Below are 25,326 nucleotides of genomic sequence, written 5' to 3'. Positions count from 1 at the left end.
TCCCTGAGAACAGTTCACATAATAGAGTAGCCCAATTTGGTCTAGCTACTTTTCTTCCAATACAAACTCTCTCAAATGCAGTAAACCATTTGGTGATCTAATCACATTCTGAATAAAGAGGGGCAATCCCTTTTGAGTCATAGGAACATGTACGCTCCCTAATTACTTGTATGCTGCCACCAGAGATAGGTCCTAGGCCCATCTCTTTTCTTTGCCTTTATAGATCCAAGAGCTGAGCCTCTAAGTTCAATCTCCTGGTAAATCTTTCCAGCATGAGGTCCTCATCTGAGAGGGTCTCGGCTGTGCTTAAGGGGACTGACTCATGTCCACTCTCAGAATGATCTTCATTAGTATTATCTTCATACACAGACTGGGCTACCAGCTCTGGGTGATCTTTCTTAAACTGAGCTATCAGTAGTCTTTTTTAGAACTTTTGCCTCTTTTGGTTAAATTGCACTTACAGATGGCCCTGCATAGAGCATGGTTCAGGTCCATATAAGGGGTCAGGCCAGGCGTTATTTTACTAAAGTTGGGCTCTTTATAGGAAGTTAGCAATTTTTCCTAATTAAAGTATAGATTTTTAAACAATTAGCTTCAGGGGCTTAGCAAAGGGCTTAGCAGTTAATTTTTTTAATTAAAAAAAATTAGACCAATCAAAAAATTAGACCGTCTAAAGACAATTTTGGGATTTACTCATGTGGTCACTTATGGTCAAAAGTGGTCCAACAAATTCAAAGTTGTGTATCCCACTGATGATCCACCAAAGTAGGAAGTCACCTCTCTATATAGTGCACTAAAATGAAGTACACTATGTAGAGAGTGCGAGAATGCCCCAAAAGGCAGGTAGAGGTAAAAGTAGAAAATAATAACTCTCTTTGTGTGGTAGTGTGGGTGAGCAGTTAGGCTAATCAGAGGGTAGTGTTAAGCATTTGTTGTACTTACAGAGGCAATAAATGAGACACACACAAAAAAATAAATCTGAGACTAACTTGCACAAATAATATCAATTGTTATACAATTTTTAATACCAAGAACACAGTTCTAAGGTAAGTTCTTTTGGAGATACAATTTTGCCAATTTCAATAAATATACCTCTTCTATAGTACGCACCATAGGGAACAATGGGGAAACAGCTGAAAAATGCATAGAAATTCAGTCACTGCTTTCCCGAAGTTCAACCCTTCCTTTTAGGTCGATGTTTGGGCCAGGGGCCAGGGCCAGGGGCACCCGCAGCACAATACACCACACAAGGCATGCAGGAGGGGAGTGCAGCACAACAATCCATAGAAAGCAATAGGGAGGGGACAGGACCATGCACATGGACAACAGAGAACAGAGGGTAAAGAGGCAATGGTAGCTAGCTGATCATAATGGACAGATAGGAGAGAAAGCTGCAGCATAACAGACCATAAAGGGCAGGAGGAACGGATCAGGGGCATTACAATGGAACAGACAAGCCAGGAGGGAGGGTATAGGGGTCTGCACATGGAAACAGAGGGCTGGGGACAAGGGGGCAGGGCAGGAGCAGCAAGATGACCATGGAGGTCAGGCAGGATGGGCACTAGAAGCAAGACACACCATGGAGAGCAACAGTGAGACTATGATGGCATACACACAGACCATGGAGGCATCTAGCTGACCACACAGGGAAGGTAGGGGGGCCATGGCAGCACAGAAGACCATGCATGGCAAGTGGGAGGGTTAGTGGCAGCACAATGGCTATGATGGGCAAGAAGGAGGGTGCAGGGGCATGCACAAAGGACCATGGAGGATAGAAGGGAGGGTCAGGACCTGTTCAGGGGAAGGGGCCTCACAACAGACCACGCGGGGCAGGCAGGAGGAGCAGTTGCAGCACAACAGACCAGGGAGGGCAGAAGGGTGTGGCAGTAAAATGGACCATGGAGGACAGGAGAAAGGGGATAGGGGCATGGCATGTGGACAGGCAAGGTGGAGGTGGCAAGGACAGGTTACAGTCATCTGACAATGCTAGGCAGGTGGGAGGGGAGTGGCAGCTCAACAGAGCACTCAGATTAGATAGAAGTGGCAGGTCCATGGAACATGGTGGGCAAAAAGGATAGAGCAGGGGCATGCACAAAGACATCGGAGGGCAGGGGGAAGGAGAATAGGGGCAGCAAGCTAAGCAAAGAGCCTAAGCAGGAGGTCAATGATGGGGCATAGAATTGGGCAATGAGGGGCAGGAGGAGTGGACTGGTACATCATGCTAAATGGAGGGCAGTGGCAGCACATCAGACCATGCATGGCAGGAGGGAGGAGGCTAGTCCATGGATTCAGACAACAGAGGATAGGGAGGAGGGGGATGGGGCAGCAAGCTAACTGTTCAGAGAAGGTGGGTATTAGGAACTTTATTGTTTTTAAAATGTGTGTCTGTGCGAACTACTTAAAATAAGAACAAGTAGTATGCAGCATAATCTCACTTTTATTCAGGAAGAAGAGGACGTTTGTGACTGTGACTCTGGGCTCACTTGGCAGAAACACCCCCTGACCCTCCACCCCCCATCGCAAAATGTAATGCCCGTGAAAAGGGTAGGTAAATGCAGTGTTCTATAGAACATAGTCCTGAGAGCACGATTGAAAATAAAAACTAGATATAGTGTATGGTATAAACTATGCACCAAAAAGTGTGATATAAGATGAACCTGGCGTGCAATATAATATGCAATACATTGTGCGCAATGACAGATTCATTGGAGAGCGCGAGATAGCACAGGCACTAGCGCGTGCTATGCGATATGCGCTTTGGAGTGTAATATGCACAGGGCAGTGTTGTGTAACCTAACTAGTCTCTAAAGTTGTTATATAAAATATGTGCTGGGGAGTGTAACGTTGCATATGCACTCTGACAAAGATATGGATCCCAGATTGTAATATGTATGGCATAGCGCGGTGCGTTATAACATATGCATCGAGGAAGGCACGTTAGATGGGGCAATATAACCCGTGCGAAGGCAAGTGTGGCATGACATAGTCACGGGGTGGTGTTACAGTGCACATGGGCTAGAGAGTGTCATAGCATACACACTAGCTGGTGGAATACAACACAGAGGTGTGTGGCACTCGGCAGGCACTGGTGGGTGTAACACAGCATTGGGCTCAGCTGTGACTCTCAAGTGAGGTTCGTCTCCATTCCAGAGAGTGAAATAAAAAGTATTACACATCCAGCGGTGGATGTGTGTTTTATTAACCGTGAGGGGGGTTTCTTGCATAGTTTTGGTAGAATTTTTGTCGAATCCCATTTGAATGGCTTGGTGTGCACGGTATCAAATGTGCCCGTCAATAGCTACCCATGTTTGTATAAATAAATGATAAGGGTGTCTACTTGGAGAGTACCCACCAGCGGGGGTGCCAGGATTAGGCACGGTAGGGCGTCAGACACGTCAGAGCTTCACTAGCGGTGTAAATACATTCCATGTGGATTCATTGTATGCATAGTCACCTTTTAATTAATATCACGCAAATTGTCATGGTGATAGGTACGTACGGTTTGTCCAGCATGTCCTAGGTGTTTCTATAAATATATTTTTTTTTAAAATAATAAAAAACAATGGCCGGCCCCGGGGGATGGGGTCCCAGGGGCCATAAGTGGCCTGAGGAGGGGGGCAATGCAGGCCCCCTCCTAAAGATCCTTTTTTTTTAAAAAGGCCACGCTTGTCCGTTGCAGGAAACACACTTACTTCCCAAAATTGGCATAGAATGCGAGCATTTCCCCACCAGTTCTATTCGTCTATGCCGGACAAGAAAGGGGGGCTGGCCATTCTGTTGGCGCGACATTTTCAGGGCGGTGTTGGGGACAAAATAGCGGAGGTAAAGAGGAAGCTATTGGCTTACGGGCTCTGGGTAGGAGGTTCCCCCATTATTGTAGGCTCCCTCTACGCTCCCAACGCTGGACAAGAGTCGTTTCTCATGGATTTCCTGTCTGAAATCCTTCGGCACCACGACCGACAAATTTTAATCGGGGGCGACCTCAATCTCGTCATGGACCCTGGGAGGGATCGATCGGGTCACCGCCAGGGGTGTGCAGGAGCGATCTCAAATGCAGGACGGGATTGGCTGCGGAGTAGGGGACTGATAGATCTTTGGCGGGCGGCTCATCCCCATAGCACGCACTATTCATTTTATTCCCACGTACATCAAACGTATTCCCGGCTAGATCACTTTATATGCTATGGAAACTGACATTAAGGACCAGGGGTGAAGATGTCATTTGAGAAGTATTATTCTCTATGACCAATGAAAAATCGTTTGTCAATTTGAAAAACACTGGGAAGCAATGCCATTTGTTGCTTATGTCTATATGTTTTGAAAAATTGAGGGAAAGTTTGCCAATACTTGTTCAACCTTGCAGAGTCTGTTGATCTAAATTCTCTGTGTGAAAAAAGAAAATCCTGACTGAGTGTGTGAGATTTTGCATTCAACAGATTTTTTTAAATAGGTGAATTACATATTTTTGATTTGACATTTTTATGAAACTGTGTTGTTTGAAATATATTATTAAATGCAGAGATGTATATTGGAATTATTTTTATTGTACTTGAAGTTTGTTTAAAAAACAGTATGTACAGTAATATATATATATTTAAGTATGTTGGAAGATAAAGTTGAATGAAGGCTCTTATTTACTATTAATTGGTTAAATGTGTACTAAGAATGTGTATTTTCTAAAATATTCATATAAGGTGTAATTTATTAGGCATGATTATTTCTTCTGTGTAAAAAGGTATATATAGATAGTGTGGTAAAATGTGGTACAATTGTGCGGTTTGGAAGATGATCATATAAGGTGTTAATGATTATGATTCTGTTATTAGTTTGTACAGTTTGTGCAGTTTTAAAAATCCTCATTAAAAAAGTGTTATTTATTACTCTTCTTCATTAAGTCTGATGAGAGGTACAGTTTGAGGAAGTTGCATATTTGTACATTTAAAGGATAGTATGTAGCTGAAAAGAAAGACAGTACATTTTATTGTTTCTGGTATGTAGTAGTTAGTATGTCATGAGTCACATATTAGTTTATATTATAGTTATATACTTGTATGAATTAATGAGAGGTACCTGATACATTAGAGGACTGCAAAGGTGGTGAAAATGTGATTTTATAAGTGCATGAGAAGTGATTTTGGGGTTCTATAATGTCTAATTTCGTAGTTAGTATATAAGTAAATGTGCACAATCATCTATGCGGTCCCCTTACCCCCTGCACACTACTGATTCACTCCTGCAAAAATCTATGCAGTTGCCATACAGATAAGCAATCACTCTGTCACTCCCTGTCCACTCCTCCTATCATCCTGACTTAACCATGTGCATATCTACTCTCTGTGCAGAAACACAAGCACTTAAAAACTCACCCTCCTGTCAACTACAAGCATTCTCACTATCTAGTCGCTGTCCGTACACCTGTAGAAGGCCTCAGGCATTAAGACACATAGTGCTACAGTGAAATGTGTGCAATGTATGCAGTCTTCTAACCCCCTGTGGACTACTCATTCTGTCTTGCAATAAGCCTCGTAGAGCGACTCAGGCATTAAGATAAGCAGTGCTACAGTCAAATGTGCACAAACTATACAGGCCTCTATCCACCAGCAGACTATTGATTCACCCTTGCAATAAGCCAGGTAGTAGTCATGTGGTGCCCCAATCAGCCTGTCACTCTCTGTCCACTCCTGCAATCATTCTGACAGAACCATTTCCTTATCTAATATCTGTGCCAACACACATAAATTTATAAACTGTCCTGCAGTCAACTACCATGAGTGTAACTATCAAGTCTCTATCCATGCACTTGTAGAGCGACTCAGGCATTAAAATAAGCAGTGCTACAGTCAAATGTGCACAATCTATGCAGGCCTCTAACCACTAGCAGACTACTGATTCTGTCTTGCAATAAGCCAGGTAGTATTCATGTAGTGCCCCAATCAGCCTTTCGCTCTCTGTCCACTCCTGCAATCATTCTGACAGAACCATGTACTTATCTAATCTCGGTGCCAACACACATGCACTTATAAACTGTCCCTGCAATCAACTACCCGCTGTGTAACTATCAAGACACTATCCATTCACTTGTAGAGCGACTCAGGCATTAACATAAGCAGTGCTACAGTCAGATGTGCACAATTCATGCAGGACTCTAACCACCAGCAGACTACAATAAGCCAGGTAGTATTCATTTGGTGCCCCAATCAGACTGTGACTCTCTGTTAACTCCTGCAATCATCTTGACAAAAGTATGTCCTTATCTAATCTCTGTGCCAACACACAAGCACTTATAGTTCTCCCTGCTGTCAACTACCACCATTTAAATGATCCACTCAGTATCCTTGCACTTATAGATGGACTCAGGTATTAAGAGACGCAGTGCTACAGTCAAATGTGCGCAATGTATGCAGGCTCCTGACCCACTGCAGACTACTAATTCACCCTTGCAATAAGCCAGGTAGTATTCATGTAGTGCCCCAATCAGCCTGTCACTCTCTGTCCACTCCTGCAATCATTCTGACAGAACCATGACCTTATCTAATATCTGTGCCAACACTTATTCACTTATAAACTGTCCCTGCAGTCAAATACCAGCAGTGTAACTATCAAGTCACTATCCATGCACTTGTAGAGCGACTCAGGCACTAAGATAAGCAGTGCTACAGTCAAATGTGCACAATCTATACAGGCATTTAACCACTAGCAGACTACTGATTCACCCTTGGAATAAGCCAGGTAGTATTCATGTAGTGCTCCAATCAGCCTGTCACTCTCTGTCCACTCCTGCAATCATTGTGACAGAACCATGCCCTTATCTAATCTTGGTGCCAACACACATGCACTTATAAACTGTCCCTGCAGTCAACTACCAGCAGTGTAACTATCAAGACACTATTCTTGCACTTGCAGAGCAAATCAGGCATTAATATAAGCAGTGCTACAGTCAAATGTGCACAATCTATGCAGGCCTTTAACCACTAGCAGACTACTGATTCTCTCTTGCAATAAGCCAGGTAGTATTCGTGTAGTGCCCCAATCAGCCTTTAACTCTCTGTCCACTCCTGCAATCATTCTGACACAACCATGTACTTATCTAATCTCTGTGCCAACACACATGCACTTATAAACTGTCCCTGCAGTCAACTACCAGCAGTGTAACTATCAAGTCACTATCCATGCACTTGTAGAGCAACTCAGGCATTAAGATAAGCGGTGATACAGTCAAATGTGCACAATCTATGCAGTCCTCTAACTACTAGCAGACTACTGATTCACCCTTGCAATAAGCCAATATTCATTTGGTGCCTCAATCAGACTGTGACTCTCTGATCACTCATGCAATCATCCTGACAGAAGCATGTTCTTATCTAATCTGTGAGCCAATACACAAGCACTTATAAACTCTCCCTGCTGTCAACTACCACCATTTAAATTATCCATTCAGTATCCATGCACTTATAGATTAAAGATTAAGATGTAAGGACTAGATCCTTGCAGAGTGAGAACAAATACTGGTTTGCAAGGTCATTCTCTGGCTTGTCTTTCTAGAAAAGTGTGTCAAAGTGTTTTTGATCATTTTAGAATGTTAGCAGTACATCATTCTCAAATGCGGAAGTTAGTCAGAAGATTGTATTACGCAAAAAGTCCAGCAATATTTTTAAATGAATTAAACAGTGCGCTTGTGCATGGGTCAGTATCAGATGTAAAAAAAGTTTGTGAAGAAATAGAGTTTCGTTACTTTGGTCCTGAAGAAGAGAGTAGACAAAGTGAGACATTGATAGAAGTAGGCGTTGAAGTAAACATGGAAAAGATTAGTACAGAGAAATTTGAAGAAGAAATTACAAAGTTTAAGGTAATTTCGTGTGAAAGGCCAAATTATACTTGTATTTGTTGTCGACGAACTCACTATAAGAATCAGACTAAGACTGTTGATTTGTATTTAAAAAGTGAAATAGAAAATAATGATAAGTGGAAGGAATTTGCAACTTATTTGTTGGTAGAGGATTGCTTTGATTTAGTTACTAATCAACGTATATGTAAATATTATTATAACAAATTAGACGATAATAAAATGCCAGGAAGAGCTGTCCATAATGATTTGGAGTTGGTAGCTATTCCTCCAAAACTCATGGATTTAAACACATATGAGTCTATTCTGATTCAATCTGTGCATCCGTTTCATGCTATTGTTCGTATGGAGCCTAAAACAGGTAAATTGCCTCCTACAGATTTACAGAGAGGATTAAAAGGAGGAGTTGTATATTTACCTCTAGATTTAAAGAAAAATATTGAAACTATTGGTGTAGATAAAGAAGAAAGTGAACCCTTAATTATTCTTGTGAATGGTGTTCCTACTAAGAGTAAGAAAATCTGGCAGGAATTAGTGGATGTCAGGAAAGTGCAAAAGGCACCATTGTATCTTATAAAAAACAATGATTTCTATAAGAATGTGTATGTGGAAGAAGAAGAAATACTTTTAGGAGATTATAGTGAAATGTCAAGTGATCAGATTGAGAAAGTGGACATGTCGAAAAGTGAAGAAATATATGAACATTGTAGTGTACATCCTTTATATTCTAAAGAACTGTTGGGGAATACTATTGAATTATTCCAAATGAAGAAAGCGAAGGGGAATCCCTTGAGTGTTTGGGAAAAGAGTTTTGGAAGCTTGTTGTTTTCCGCAGCTGTTCCCAACTGGAAAAGGTGGACGATATGACGAACGATCAATACAGATTCCTGCATCAGAATATCGGACAACAAGATTGTATGCAGAAGATCCTAGATTTCGACAATGTATCCCTTATATATTTCAGCTTTTGTTTGAGAGTGACTTGTCTGGGTTTTCACATGCAGTCAATCACATATTAAAAACAGGAGTACATCTTCGAAATGTTTCTGCAAAGGAATGTATGGAAAAAGTACATCAGAGAGATGATCATTTGGAATCTCAACTGATTAATTTGATGGCATGTCAGTGTGGTACTAATGAGTATTGGTATCCTCGTCATGGAGAACTTAAATGCATGCTAAGGAATTTAGGAACTCCAACGTGGTTTGTTACCCTAAGCTGTGCTGAATACGCATGGGATGATTTACTTCAATTTCTTCAAGAAGCAAATTCAAATATTAAAAACATTGAATTCAAGACTCCTGGAGAATTGTGTTCTTTGGATCCTGTAAATGTATGTAGACATTTCAAACATAGGTTTGAAGCTATGATGTCTTTTATCTGCAACAAAAAGAATCCTCCTCTTGGAGAAGTTATTGATTTTTTTGGGAGAAAGGAGTATCAAGCTAGAGGTGCTCCTCATATACATATGCTTCTATGGATCAAGGATGCACCCAAATTTGGAACCGATTTGGATGACACTGTTTTATCTATTATCGAAGATTATGTTACATGTGCTATACCTAAAAGAACAGAAGAAAACACCTTAAGGCAAACAAACAAAAAAAAAACAAGTGTTAAGGTTTCAAATTCATCGATGTGGGAAATACTGTCGTCGGAAATACAAGTTGAAGGAAAAGTTTTATACCAAATGTCATTTTGGATTTCCACGTCCAGTAATATCCAAAGGAAGAGTGAACAGTTTCATGTCAGCAGTGAGACATACCATCTCTAGAAAATCACTCAAAATTACTTATAATTTGAAAAGAAGTGAAGAATCAAAGTATATTAATGATTATAATCCAGTTATACAGTCAATGTGGAATGCTAATATCCAGTATGTTGCGGATAATTCAATTGCTGTGGCTCGGTATGTAACATCATACATAACAAAATCAGAAAAGACGGAGTAAAACAAATGTGGGAAGATATTTCCCACGAGAAGAGTCTTAGTAAGAAATTGTATAGTTTTAGTTTGAAGATGTTATCCCATTGAGAGATTGGAGCGTACGAATGCTCGGATCGGTTGTCGTCTGCACGTTTATATTCAAAGTCAAGAAGCACCATTTAGGTGAGTCTAGGTCTTGCTGCAACGCGAAATCGAGTACTTAAACCTATACAAGAAATCGAATATTTAGCAATATATGAACCGGGAAGTACAGATATTCTCAAAACAAACAAGTTGGATACATACTATCCAAATAGAAGTCGTCATCTTGAGAACAAATGTCTCTATGAAGTGCTGCAATTTTACAGTTTTAAGAAAAATACTACAGAAAACATAAATGAAGGAAAATATGCAGTGATTGGTTCAGAATGATGTTTGGTGAAACAGAGTAAAGGAAATCTGATTAATCACAGGAAAAGAGAATTTTACTATTTTGCACTTTTGCAACTCTTCAAACCTTGGCGTACGGAACTAGAATTACTTGGAGCTTTTGAGTGCTATGAAGATCCTTTCAATGCATGTACAAATATCATTGAATGCACAGTGTTTGCAAATTATCTGAAAATGTTGAATGAAGAAATCGATCAAGAAGCTACTATTGCAGCTGAGATTGCTAGATATAGTTCTCAAGATAGTCAAAGTTCTGCTCCACTGAGTCAGGATCCACTAGGACAACCGATTCTTGAAAATGAAGCAGCCATCGCCATGAGTGAAGTGGAAACAGCAATGCATCAAGCTCAAGAAGATATGATGGATTTGGGAATCTTGGAAGACCAACTAAATAATGAACAGAAAGAAATATATTAGCAAGTGAAACAACAGATTGACCATGGTTTTCTTCAAGAAAAGAAAGAATGCACATGCACATTATTTCAAGCTATCCGAATGTATATCAGTGGTCAAGCTGGTACAGGAAAAAGTTTCTTTTTTTTTTTATTTTTTTTATTTTTTTTTGAAACCGTTTATTACAAGACTCAAAGATATACAAATATGGGCCTACAACCTTCCGGCCGGCCGCTAGCAATGAAAGGAGCATACGATATACATTTATAAAACACATGGTGCTGCGGCAGAGCATGCATAGGAGTTAACATCGTTACGAGCCACACCATCCAGACCCCTCTATACGGTTCCATTTTAAACTTAAAGAACAACAAGTACAAACAAACCCACAAGGCAATCCTCAATCGGAAAGGAAAAAGTTTCTTGATTAAAGTTTTGACCACTTATCTATGGAAAATAACTGACTCACATTTGTCTTGTGTTGTAACTGCTCCAAATGGATTGGCAACACACAACATTAAAGGAATTACATTACATCGTTTACTATTGCTACCTGTGGAACATGAAAATAAATTGGAATATCACAAGCTATCTGTAGAAGCTTGTTATGAAGTTTCAAGAGTGCTGAAGAAAATGAAACTTCTGATTATTGATGAGGTGAGCATGGTCTCAAACTTAATGCTTGCCTTTGTGCATTTAAGAATGCAGCAAATTTTAAAAACAGAATACAATGTCTTATTTGGAGGAAAACATGTGACAGTTTTTGGTGATCTACTGCAACTTACACCTGTAAGTGGGCAACCAGTATTTAAAACATTTGTGCACAAAGATACCAGAATGTCTTTGGGAAGTGTTGGAAATGTTAACATTTGGTCATATTTTGAGTACAAGGAACTCATTAAAAATATGCGACAAGCAAATGATGAAGTTTATGGAACCATTCTTCAAAATATAAGAATTGGAGTATTGACAGAACATGGCAAAGAAGCTTTGCAAAGTCGGATACTTACCAACTTGTTTCCCAATGAAAATATAGATCCTGCAAAAATATACAAAAAAATTGCAGAAAATAAATCTATAATATGCCTCATGCAAGTGTTGTATATTTAATGAAGAACTTTTACAGCTGGAAAATGAACAAATAATAAAAATGGAAGCCATTGATAAAATAGAGCAAGAAGGAATGACTATTATTTTGACAGAAAAACTGAAAACAAAATTGGATTCTTTGGAAAAATCGATATCTAAAACTGCTGGTTTAGAAAAGAATTTATATGTATGTGTTAACTGTCAGGTTATTTTACGGTGTAATTTGGATGTAGAAAAAGGTTTAGTAAATTGAGCAATGGGAAAAGTTGTTGATTATGTTAATTATTAAAAAAGATGGAATCGAATATTTGAAAATCAAATTTGATCAGATTGAAGAAGTAAAACAAATTGCTCGTTGTTCTGCTCGTTTTGCTTGTAAAAGATTTGTATGTTCGTAGAAAACAGTTTCCTCTTTCTTTGGCATATGCGGTGAATATTTATAAATCTCAAGGTTTAAGTGTAGACAGTGCTTTGCTAAATATTGGAAGTACCGTATTTAAAGAGGGTATGGCATATGTTGCTTTGTCCCGAGTCAGAACTTTATCTGTATTGTATTTGATTGATTTTGATGAGAGAAAGATTAGTGTAGATGTAAATTGTGTAAGAGAGTATAATCGGTTAAGGAGACTGTATGCTCCCAATTTAGGTGAATATCCAGTATATGAAAAGTGTGTCGTAGGTCGAAAAAGAAGGTATACAAATATCTGTAGTGTAGTTAAAGAGAAGAAAAAAAAACAGGATAATGTTGAAAATCCAACCAAAAAGAAAAAGGACACTATTGAAGAGATTGTCAGATGTCAGTTAGAAAATAGTTCTGGTAGCAACTGCTATGCTAATGTAGTGGTAAGTGTTGTATTTTTTCTCGAAAATCTGCTACAGCAAATTCAAGGGTGGGCGGAATTTGCGAAAGTGCCTGCTGTAGTGTAGGAAAAGCACTATACATTTACCCAACGAGGTAGCACTTAATGATTAGCCAGTAGAATCCTTGATGGAGCTCTGAGCATCCATGAGCTTCTCGAGTGCAATCCCTATGTAGTGTAAAGGGCCAGAACAGTTGTCTACAGCGACCATGTGTGTCTGTAACGTTGCCACAGCGTCGACGGGCGCCGGGGTCCTTCGAGTGAGCTGTCCATCATAGTGGGGGAAAAGGAGGGAAGACGATGCACACCGCTGGGGTGGGGGGTGTGGGGCCAAACGGGAGGTACTTCCATGCAGTTCACATGCCTCTTGTTTATAAAGACGGATCAGAGCAGCAGATGAGGAGACAGAACCTCCTGGTGTCAGGAACTACACGGGAATTGCGCTCGAGAAACTCATGGATGCCCAGAGCTCCATCAAGGATGATAGCAAGTAGTAGATATGGGGAGAAAGCACTCCTGCCTAGGCGACAATTTTCGTTCCCTCGCGGATCGTGGAAGTTTCGACATTTTCGCATTCCGCGCGGAACGTGAAAATTTCGAATTTTCGCAATTTCCGCGAGCGGAAGGCGAAAATGTAGAATTTTCGCAATTTCCGCGAGCGGAATGGAAATTGTCGCCCGCCCTTAAGCAAATTATAGAAAATCGAGAAAAAAGGTTTTTTTCCTTGTTGTATTCTATTTTTTAAAAATTGATAACTGATAAAAGAAAAATCCAAACTGTTTCTGATATTAGGAAGCTTTTGGATATATGTTCTGGTTCTACGCAATTTACACAGAATGTGCAACAAGATGCTCAGGAATTTCTAATGTATATGCTTGCAGTATTAGAAGAAGAAGGAATACAAATTGAAAATCTATTTGGACTTTGTTATAAATCGGAACATGAATGTGAACATTGTACGTTTACTTCTACCACTAACATAGACACTGAGAGATTTATATATTTAACAATACGAGAATGTACAACAGTGTCTTTCAACAAATTAGTTAAATCAAACATGGAGTGTAGCCAATGCAAATCAGAAATGTTATCAACACTATTTATACAAAAATGTGGACAATATATAATTTTAATGATACAACGTTGTACAGCTGATGGAAGAAAATTGGAAACTTTAATAAAAAAAAATTGTAACAAGTCAACTGTCAATATCAGGAAGAACATTTGTGGCAGTAGCAATTATTTTCCAAGATGGACCTTCTAAAACATCTGGATATTACACGGTCTATTTAAAATGCAATAAAGGATGGCTATATTGTAATGATGCTCATTTGGTTTTTAAATATCGTTTGCCTAAGGAATTACCAAATTCATACATAATGTTTTTAAAGCCAAAGTACTAAGAACATAATTCGGCCTATTGGGAATATGTCAATATGTATTAATACCAATACTTTGGACAATTTCAGTATGAAGGATTTCAGGAATATCACTTGGCCTACAGGAAAGATATTAATTAAACTTAAGCAGTTTTTCTGAGATATTCTGACCCCAAATATTTTAAAGAACATCATTTAGAGTATATGGAAATTATCGAGAATTGTTGATTGAATTATTGTTTATCTTCTTTGATATTATAATGACAACATTTTCTTTGGAAAAAGCATTTTATATATGCAAGACTTGTATTATATGCTACGTTCTTGAGGATGTTATTTTTATGCAATGTGCAGAGATAGTTGACTATGTTGAAAATATTTTTGACACAGATTTGTTGTTTTTTTTTAAACAATCTTCTTGATTGTTTTTTTTTATACCCCCTGTTATGTGATGAGTAACATTGAAATCACTATTAATAGTGAAATTCAATATATTCTGAGAACAGCAAAAAAGGCAATCTAAATAATTGATATAATGGTAAAATTATGATGTGTTGTAAAAATTATATTATATATTATAACTGTATTTTTTCTTCTCTTTTACAGATCCTAATTCTAAATTTGCACAATGACTGTTATTAAGACACAAAGTGCTCCAGTCAAATGTGCATAATGTATGCAGGCCTCTAACCCCCAGCAGACTACTGATTCACTCTTTCAATAAGCCAGGTAGTATTCATGCAGTGCCCCAATCAGCCTGTCACTGTCTGTCCACTTCTGCAATCATTCTAACAGAACCATGTCCTTATCTAAACTCTGTGCCAACACACATGCACTTATAAACTGTCCTGCAGTCAAATACCAGCAGTGTAACTATCAAGTCACTATCCTTGCACATGTAGAGCAACTCAGGCATTAAGATAAGCAGTGCTACAGTCAAATATGCACAATCTATGCAGGCCTCTAACCACCAGCAGACTATTGATTCACCCTTGCAATAAGCCAGGCAGTATTCATTTAGTGCCCCAATCAGCCTATCACTCTTTGTCCACTTCTGCAATCATTCTAACAGAACCATGTCCTTATCTAAACTCTGTGCCAACACACATGCACTTATAAACTGTCCTGCAGTCAAATACCAGCAGTGTAACTATCAAGTCACTATCCATGCACATGTAGAGCAACTCAGGCATTAAGATAAGCAGTGCTACAGTCAAATGTGCACAATCTATGCAGGCCTCTAACCACTAGCAGACTACTGATTCACCCTTGGAATAAGCCAGGAACTATTCTTGTAGTGCCCCAATCAGCCTGTCACTCTCTGTCCACTCCTGCAATCATTCTGACAGAACCATGTTCTTATCTAATCTCTGTGCCAACACACATAGGGGCATATTAACAAGCCAGGCAATAAAATTATCGCCGCTTTAGCGGCAGAAAACTGCCGCTAAAACGGCGATAATGGGCTTGATAATATGCTCTATGGAATTCCAATTGAAGCTCAGGTTAGATGTCCTTCACATCTAACATGGGCTTCAATTGGAATTCCATAGAGCATATTATCAAGCCCATTATCGCCGTTTTAGCGGCAGCTTTCTGCCGCTAAAGCGGCAATAATTTTATCGCCTGTCTTGATAATATGCCCCATAAACTTATAAACTGTCCCTGCAGTCAACTACCAGCAGTGTAACTATCAAGTCACTATCCATGCACTTGTAGAGTGACTCAGGAATTAAGATAAGCAGTGCTACAGTCAAATGTGCACAATCTATGCTGGCCTCTAACCACCAGCAGACTATTGATTCACCCTTACAATAAGCCAGGAGGTATTCATGTAGTGCCCCAATCAGCCTGTCACTCTCTGTCCACTCCTGCAATCATTCTGACAGAACCATGTCCTTATCTAATCTCTGTGCCTACACACATGCACTTATAAGCTGTCCCTGCAGTCAACTACCAGCACTGTAACTATCGAGTCACTATCCATGCACTTGTAGAGCGACTCAGGCATTAAGATAAGCAGTGCTACAGTCAAAAGTGCACAATCTATGCAGACCTCTAACCACCAGCAGACTATTGATTCAGCCTTGCAATAAGCCAGGTAGTATTCATTTGGTGCCCCAATCAGACTGTGACTCTCTGTTCATTCCTGCAATCATCCTGACAGAAGCATGTCCTTATCTAATCTCTGTGCCAACACACAAGCACTTATAAAGTCTCCCTGCTGTCAAATACCACCACTGTAACTATCCCCTCAGTATTCATTCACTTGTAGAACGACTCAGGCATTAAGGCAAGCGGTGCTACAGTCAAATGTGCACAATCTATGCAGGCCTCTAACCCCCAGCAGACTACTGATTCACCCTTCCAATAAGCTAGGTAGTATTCATGCAGTGCCCCAATCAGCCTGTCACTCTCTGTCCACTCCTGTAATCATCCCCACAGAAGCATGTCCTTATGTAATCTCTGTTGCAACACACAAGCACTTATAAACTCTCTCTGCAGTGAAGTGCCAACAGTGTAAGTATCCAGTCACTATCCATGCACTTGTAGAGCAACTCAGGCATTAAGACAAGCAGCGCTACAGTCTAATGTGCACAATGAATGCAGGCCCGTAACCCCCAGCACAGTACTGATTCATCCTTGCAATAGGCCAGGTAGTATTCATGCAGTGCCCCAATCAGACTATCACTCTCTGTCCACTCCTGCAATCATCCTGACAGAACCATGTCCTTATCTAATCTCTGTGCCAACACACAAGCACTTATAAACTTACACTACTGTTAACTACCAGCACTCTAACTATACAGTCTAGGTATCCTCATGTCTATCCCATATACTTCTCCAATCACTTATCCACCACTATACTTATCCTTTTACTCTGCCAATACCAGCAGTATCTTCTTATCCTATCACTCCGCCAATACCTCAGCACTCATAAATTGACCGTGCATTCTGCTTGCAGCACTGTAATCATTCCAATTACTAGTAATGTATTTATGAAGTGGCTTAGCCACTAATACAAGTACACCTCGAATATTCTGTACAGTATGCATGCAAACTTCCAACCAGGTACATACTAATTATACATTCATGCAAATTCCCACTTACTACCCTTGCAGCCTAGGAATCCTCTTGTTACTCCCATGCACTTCCTCAATCACCCATCTAGCACTATGTACTTATCGTATTACTCTGTCAATACGTAAGTACTTGTTGAGCAGATTTACAAGCCCCTGCGCCACTACTACATCACTTTTTGTGACGTAGTGGTGGTGCTGGGGGCACCTCCATTTTTATAAAGAGAGGAAAAGCCACCCTGCATAGGTTTTCCTCTCCTTGTAAATACAGCCTTTTCATACGCAGCACTTTCTGTTGAAGGGGCATTCCATGGGTGTTGCTGTGTATGTTTCCACACAACACCCATAGAACCAGACACATGTCTAGATTTACAAGAAATCATAAATCTGGTCATGTGTGTTAATACTGTTCCACCCTAGAGGTGGAGTAGCAAGACGCAACAAGGATTTCTCCTCATTTTTTCCTCTTTCAATGCGTACTGCATTCTACGCCACACATTGAAGGAGGAAGATGCCTTCCGTGATTGTTTTTGTACAGGAAGGTGTTCCTTCCTGCACAAAAACAATCTGCCCACAATGCAGGCATCCTTGCACCATGGTGCAAGGGTGCCTGTGCTAGCATATGGCTACAGTTTGTGCGCCAGTGCAGAGGGAAGCACAGAGATGCGACATATTCATGTAAATATGTTGCATGCCTGTGTTTCAGAAGTGCTGCAGCGTAGGGCAGCAAAAGGGCTTGCGATGCCACACTACAGCACTTCATCATCAATCTGCCCCAATAAATTCATGATACACTACTAAAGCATTCTTTCAGTCAATCATACTGTACACATATATTCAAGCAAACTTTCAGACATTACCATACAATTATAGTTCTTTTTTTAACCAGATAAGGTAGTTCTGAGAAGAAATTTTTTTCTTTTTTCTCTTGTATTTTTCTTGTATTTTTTGAACAATTTTGTATTTTTTTGGTGTTTTTTCAGAAACTTAACAAAAAAAGGTACAAAGTAAACAGAAAACTTTTGGAATTAGATGACATTCCAAAAACAAAACAAAATAAATAAATTAACAACGGTGATTCCGTTGAGCAGCACAAACTGCATCTACTGACTGCTCTCCGTAGCAGATCAATTTCTTGCACTTGCAACAGCGCTGCTCCAAAAAGGCAAATTCTGGACATATCCATAGGAGGTTGGGATGTTCAATCAATCAATCAATCAATCAGTGACATTTATAGAGCGCACTACATACCCGTAGGGTCTCAAGGCGCTGGGGGTGGGGGGGTGCCGCTACTGCTCGAACAGCCATGTCTTCAGCTTCTTCCTGAAGGAGAGGTGGTCTTGGTTCAGGCGCAGGTCGGTCGGGAGGGAGTTCCAGGTCTTGGCGGCCAGGTAGGAGAAGGATCTTCCTCCTGTAGTCGCTCTTCGGATGCGGGGGACGGCGGCGAGGGCGAGGTTGGCTGATCGGAGGTGGCGTTTGGGAGCGTAGAAGTTGACTCGGCTGTTGAGGTAGCTCGGGCCTTGGTCGTGTAGGGCTTTGTGTGCGTGGGTGAGGAGGCGGAAGGTGATTCTTTTGTTGACGGGGAGCCAGTGAAGGTCTCTCAGATGTCCGGAGATGTGGGTGGTTCGTGGGATGTCGAGGATGAGTCTGGCTGAGGCGTTCTGGATCCGCTGGAGTCTCTTCTGGAGCTTGGCGGTGGTGCCGGCGTAGAGGGCGTTGCCGTAGTCCAGTCGGCTGGTGACGAGGGCCTGGGTGACGGTCCTCCTGGTCTCGGTGGGGATCCACCAGAAGATCTTCCGTAGCATGCGTAGGATGTTGAAGCACGCCGAGGAGACGGCGTTGACTTGCCTGGTCATGGAGAGGCAGGAGTCCAGGATGAAGCCCAGGTTGCGTGCATGGTCTGTCGGTTTGGGTGCGGTGCCCAGGGCGGGAGGCCACCAGGAGTCGTCCCAGGCGGAGGGTGAGGAGCCCAGGATGAGGACCTCCGTCTTGTCCGAGTTCAGCTTCAGGCGGCTGGTCGTCATCCACTCGGCTACGTCCTTCATCCCTTCGTGTAGGTTGGCTCTGGCGGCGGCGGGGTCGTTGGTCAGGGAGAGGATCAGCTGGGTGTCGTCGGCGTAGGAGATTATGTTGAGGTTGTGTTGCCGTGCGATGGCCGCGAGGGGGCTCATGTAGACGTTGAAGAGGGTGGGGCTCAGCGAGGATCCTTGAGGGACGCCGCAGATGACATCGGTGGCCTCTGACTTGTACGGTGGTAGACGGACTCTCTGTGTTCTTCCGTCGAGGAAGGAGATGATCCATTCCAGCGCCTTGTCCTGGATTCCGACGTTGCTGAGGCGCTGTACTAGGGTGCGGTGGCAGACAGTGTCGAATGCTGCGGAGAGGTCTAGGAGGATGAGGGCCGTTGTTTCTCCGTTGTCCATCAGGGCTCGAATGTCATCGGTGGCGGCGATGAGGGCGGTCTCGGTGCTGTGATTGGCTCGGAAGCCGGACTGTGAGGGGTCGAGGGATCCATTCGTTTCGAGGAAGGCGGCCATCTGCTTGTTGACGGTCTTCTCGATGACTTTGGCTGGAAACGGGAGGAGCAAGATGGGGCGGTAGTTCTTGAGTTCGGTGGGGTCCGCTGTGGGTTTCTTGAGTAGCGCGCTGAGTTCGGCGTGCTTCCAGCTCTCAGGGAAGGTGGCGGTGTCGAAGGATGTGTTGATGATGTCTCGCAGGTGGGGTGCGATGACAGCGTCAGCCTTGTTGAAGACGTGATGAGGGCAGGGGTCGGTCGGTGATCCGGAGTGGATGGAGTTCATCGTGCGGATGGTGTCTTCGGTGCTGATCGGAGTCCAGGTGTGGAGGGTGGTGGTGAGGGGTGGTTGTTCGGTCTTGGTGTGCGTTGGTTGGTTGCTGAAGCTGTTGTGTATGTCCGCGATCTTGTTGTGGAAGTATGAGGCGAGGGAGTTGCAGAGGTCTTGCGATGGGGTGATGTCGTTGTTTCCTGCGCTGGGGTTGGAGAGCTCTTTCACGATGTTGAAGAGTTCCTTGCAGTTGTGTGCGTTGTTGTCCAGCCGGTCCTTGAAAGCAGTTTTCTTGGCGGCGCAGATCAGCTGGTGGTGCTTCCGGGTGGCCAGCTTGAAGGTGGTCCTGTTGTCCGGTGTGGGATCCCTTCTCCAGACTTTCTCGAGGGCTCGGCAGTTCTTCTTGGAGCTCTTGAGTTCGTCGGTGAACCACGGGGCTTTCTTGCTGCCGGGTCTGCTGGGCGGGGTCCTCAGTGGGGCGAGTTCGTCCGCGCAGTTGCTGATCCACTGTGTGAGGTTGTTGGCGGCCTGGCTGGGGTTCGCTGAGCTGGCAGGGGGGTGCTGGCTCAGGGAGGTGGCGAGCTGGTCTGCTGTGATCTTGTTCCAGCTTCTGCGGGCGGCCTGTTGCTGGTGGTGGTGGGTCGTCGTTCTCTTGAAGGTGAAGTGGACGCAGCTGTGGTCCGTCCATTGAAGCTCTGTGGCGTGGCTGAAGACGATGTCTGTGCAGGATGAGAAGACGGCGTCGAGTGTGTGTCCGGCGAGGTGGGTGGGGGTGGATACCAGCTGCTTGAGTCCAAGATTGGCGAGGTTGTCGAGCAGGGTGCTGGTGTTGCGGTCGTTGTTGTTCTCCAGGTGGAAGTTGAGGTCCCCCAGGAGGATGTAGTCGGCGGAGGGGAGGGCATGCGGGCTGACGAAGTCGGCGATGTCCTCGCTGAATTGTGTGCGTGGTCCCGGGGGTCGGTAGATCAGGGTGCCTCTGAGGGTGGTGTTTGGGTCGGTGTGGATCTGGAAGTGCAGGTGTTCGGCGGTGGTCAGGGAGTTGTCGGTGCTGGTCGTGAGACGGATGGTGTTCCTGTGGATGATGGCGATGCCTCCTCCCATCTGGTTGGCGTTGCGGTCCCTCCGGACGATCTTGTAGCCCTCCGGGATGGCGATGGCGATGTCGGGAGCTGAAGAGGCGTTCATCCAGGTCTCCGTAAGGAAGGCAACGTCAGGGGCTGTGGTGTCTAGGAGGTTCCAGAGTTCCACGGCGTGTCTGTAGACGGAGCGGGTGTTGAGCAGGATGCACTTGAGGTGGGTGCTGCTGGTGTTTGGCTTGGCGGCTGCTGGTGCGGGGCAGGTCCGGATGCAGGAGAACTTGCAGGCGTGGCAGCTGAAAGGTCCGTGGGTGAGTCGTGGTGTGGCTTGGTGGCAGTCTGGGAGTCGGCCGGTGTTGAGTGCGCTGAGGGTGGTGGCGGAGTACGTCAGGCGGGTAGGTCGGGGTCTTCGTGGGCCAGGGGTCCTGGCGCTGGTCGCGATCCGGTCGCGGACGGGCGCAGACGGGCTTACCTTTGGCGCGCCTTCGGCGCACAATCGGCGCGCCCGCTGCGCGTGACCGCTGCGCGTTCGCACGGTCGCCATATAAGGCGAAGTGCGCGGGTGGGCGGGGCAGCTGGGAGGCGGGAGCGGGGAGGGATACAGAAGGAAAAAGGGGCGGGGCTAAGCGGCGATGGCGGGAAGCGGGGAGGGTGAGCGGGGCTCGGCGAGGTAGGCGGGCAGACAGGGAGGAGACAGCGAAACACGGGCACAATTACCAGAAAATTATAACAAAAACACGGGCACGAATACAATGAAAAGGAGAAGCACAAGGTCACACAGTCAAGGGAATACTATTAACACCAAAACGAGCAGCCGGCAGGCAGGCACGGACCGCGCCTCTCGGAGGAGGGGGCGTGGTCAGCGGCAGCGCGACAGGCAGCGAGGCAGCTAGGCAGGGCAGAGGAGCACACGCAGCAGCTGGTGGCCGTGCGGCGCGGGGGTGTCCCACAAGTGGGTCACACTCACCTGCGTCGCACGGTCGCCATATAAGGCCAAGTGCGCGGGTGGGCGGGGCAGCTGGGAGGCGGGAGCGGGGAGGGATACAGAAGGAAAAAGGGGCGGGGCTAAGCGGCGGTGGCGGGAAGCGGGGAGGGTGAGCGGGGCTCGGCGAGGTAGGCGGGCAGACAGGGAGGAGACAGCGAAACACGGGCACAATTACCAGAAAATTATAACAAAAACACGGGCACGAATACAATGAAAAGGAGAAGCACAAGGTCACACAGTCAAGGGAATACTATTAACACCAAAACGAGCAGCCGGCAGGCAGGCATGGACCGCGCCTCTCGGAGGAGGGGGCGTGGTCAGCGGCAGCGCGACAGGCAGCGAGGCAGCTAGGCAGGGCAGAGGAGCACACGCAGCAGCTGGTGGCCGTGCGGCGCGGGGGTGTCCCACAAGTGGGATGTTGATGCTCCTTATGTACTTGCTCCTGCTGCTGGTGGATTTTTAGCAGCACGACTCATTTCCTCCCGAGCCAGATTGCGAGGATGCTGAGTATGCAAGTGCTTATACATGCTGGCAGTCCCGCAGGAGTATTTCTTCTGATTGCCTCTTGAAAGTACTCTGTCACAAATTATGCAGGTCACCTTGGTAGCGTTCACTTTTTTTTCTCCTGCTGGATAAGTGAAAAATTTCCACACCACCGATTCTGGCCTTTTCTTATGTGGATTCTCTACCAACAGTTCTTCATCCGAAGATTCTTCCACCTGCTGGTCCTGTTGTGATGCCATTTTCTTTTGAAGTTCTAAAAACAACACCAACAAAAATGCCAAACTTGTTCTTGATGAAGAAGAGATGCTCCTCTGAAAATGCTCTAACAAGAATGGATAAAATGGGTGGGGTCCTTCAATACTTACAGTGGGAAATGTTATAAACCAATCAAATCTTTTCTTTTGAGGTCACATGGGATTCGCGCACCCTACACTCTGGAAGTGCGCACGCGACGCGACATCGCGAAAATATATTTTAAAATAATATAAGTTAATTACAAGTAAAAATATATTATTTTTATGAATATCTTGCCCTAATTTGTACATTAAAGACACACACATATAATTTTAGAATATGAAAACTTTTGCGGGATGCGCGCACCCAACACACCCCAGCATGCATATGACGTCACTCAGGGCCCGCCACCACGCAAGCGTCGTGTACCGTAATGCGCATGTGTCGCGAATACGCAGGAGCAGGAGTCGCGCATCAGTCGCATACCTATCGCGCACACCACGTAATACGCACACCATGTAATATTATACGTATTTGACGTAACTGAAAAACACGCACCCGTCGCACACCGTACACGGATCCTTCACGACTTTTTCAAAATAGCGGCTAAAATGCGCACTTGCCGCGATGGGTACGCTGTGGGTGCGCGACTACAAACATTTTTAAAATATATATAAATAAATTAAAGTGAAAAAATAATTATACTATATTTCAGATTAATTATTTTACATTTTTTTAAATAATTTTCAGAAAAATACATAATATTGCTTAATAAATATTATATTTACAAAGAAACAGTTTAAAAAAATCTAGATATTCATTACAAAAAATATAGGTATAACTACTATAATACTTACAAATTTTCATTTACAAAAACTTTGAAATTCACTGAAAAAAACCAAAGGTGTCAGGCACGTTATAGTTAGAAATTAGCATTTAAAAAACTTTAGAAATTCACTGAAAAAACCATAGGTTTTAGGGAAGGTTATAGTTAGTTGGACATTTCACTCGTACAAAACCATTGAAATTTCCCCGTTATAGTTAGTTCAGCTCCCCCGCAATGCACTGCTGATGACGTCACATATCACATCACTCATGAGATGGTCAGTGACATCACTGATGACATCACTGATGACATCATCCTGGTGATAAATTGATGCATCTTCTCACACCCTAATATAACTTTTGATACACCCACTATAAATTACAGACTGTCATTCTCAAAAAATAGACACTCCAACACCAATAATTACATACCCACTCAGTGATTCTTTGGTCTACACACACATCCACTCACTCACCCGTACAGTCACTCATACTTATGGTCACACAGTACAGGACTATCATATGCACTCATACACCCATATAGACACTCACACACCGCCACTCATCCATAGGGGTACTCACACACCTAGTCAGTCATGCAAATAATTAATCACACTCCCATGTACTCACCTATACAGTTATACACACACCAGCTCACTTACTCATACAAATACTAACACATTCTTATGCTCTTATACAATCACTGATACAGGCACACACTCATCCATACAGCAACTCTCACAATCACACACTCTCACTTATAGCCATTTATATACACTAACACACATATTTACTGCCTTTCACATATGTAGTTACTCACACATGTACCACTGAGATATACATTCACTCACTAACACACCCATACACACACTCAACCACCCATACAGTCCATCACAGATGCACTCTTGAAACCATGCACCCAGTGAATCACCCACTCACACATCTATGCAAAGAGTAGCACACACCCCACCCACACAAACACTCAGGCACCCATACAGATACTCAGACAATCAATCAATAACTCATATTAGACACTCATGTAGTTATTCACAAACCCATGCAGCCGCTTGAATGCCAACAGAGATTCACACAGTTTAGTCACTAACCCATGCATTCAGTTAGATATGATTAATCACTCACTTATAGAGTCAATCACACTCCTAGTAAATCATCCATTCAGACACTTATACACCCACTCATTCTTCAATACGCCTTTCCCTATATATATTAAACATTTTTAAACTTTAGAGAAATACACAGTCACATGGATGATGTCATCAGTGATGTCATGAGTGATGTCATTTGAGATGTCATCAGTGATGTCATCAGTGATGTCACTGACCATGTCATGAGTGATGTAATATGTGATGTCATCAGCAGTGAATTGCGAGGGCACGAGCTATAGTTAGCTGAACTAACTATAACGGGGGAATTTCAATGGTTTTGTATGAGTGAAATGTCCAACTAACTATAACCTTCCCTAAAACCTATGTTTTTTTTCAGTGAATATATATATATATATGTATGTATATTTATATATATATATATATATGTATATATATATATATATATATATATATATATATATATATATATATCACCCCAAACCGGCTCCGTTCGTAGGACCCCTGGCGCGTCTTTATCCGGTGCAGTGCTGTGGCCGAGCCATGCCGTATTATATCATCCCAAAGATTCACTTCGCAGTAAATCAGTTAGCACGCACTCACAGTCTGTTGAATTATCCCAATTTCTTTATTTTTCTTTCAGTCGATCTCCAGTATCAATCAACCAACGCGTTTCGCCATCCCAATGGCGAAACGCGTTGGTTGATTGATACTGGAGATCGACTGAAAGAAAAATAAAGAAATTGGGATAATTCAACAGACTGTGAGTGC

The sequence above is a fragment of the Triturus cristatus genome, chromosome 6 (assembly GCF_964204655.1).
Source record: "Triturus cristatus chromosome 6, aTriCri1.1, whole genome shotgun sequence".
NCBI lineage: Eukaryota > Metazoa > Chordata > Amphibia > Caudata > Salamandridae > Triturus > Triturus cristatus.
This window is presented reverse-complemented; position numbering follows the sequence as displayed.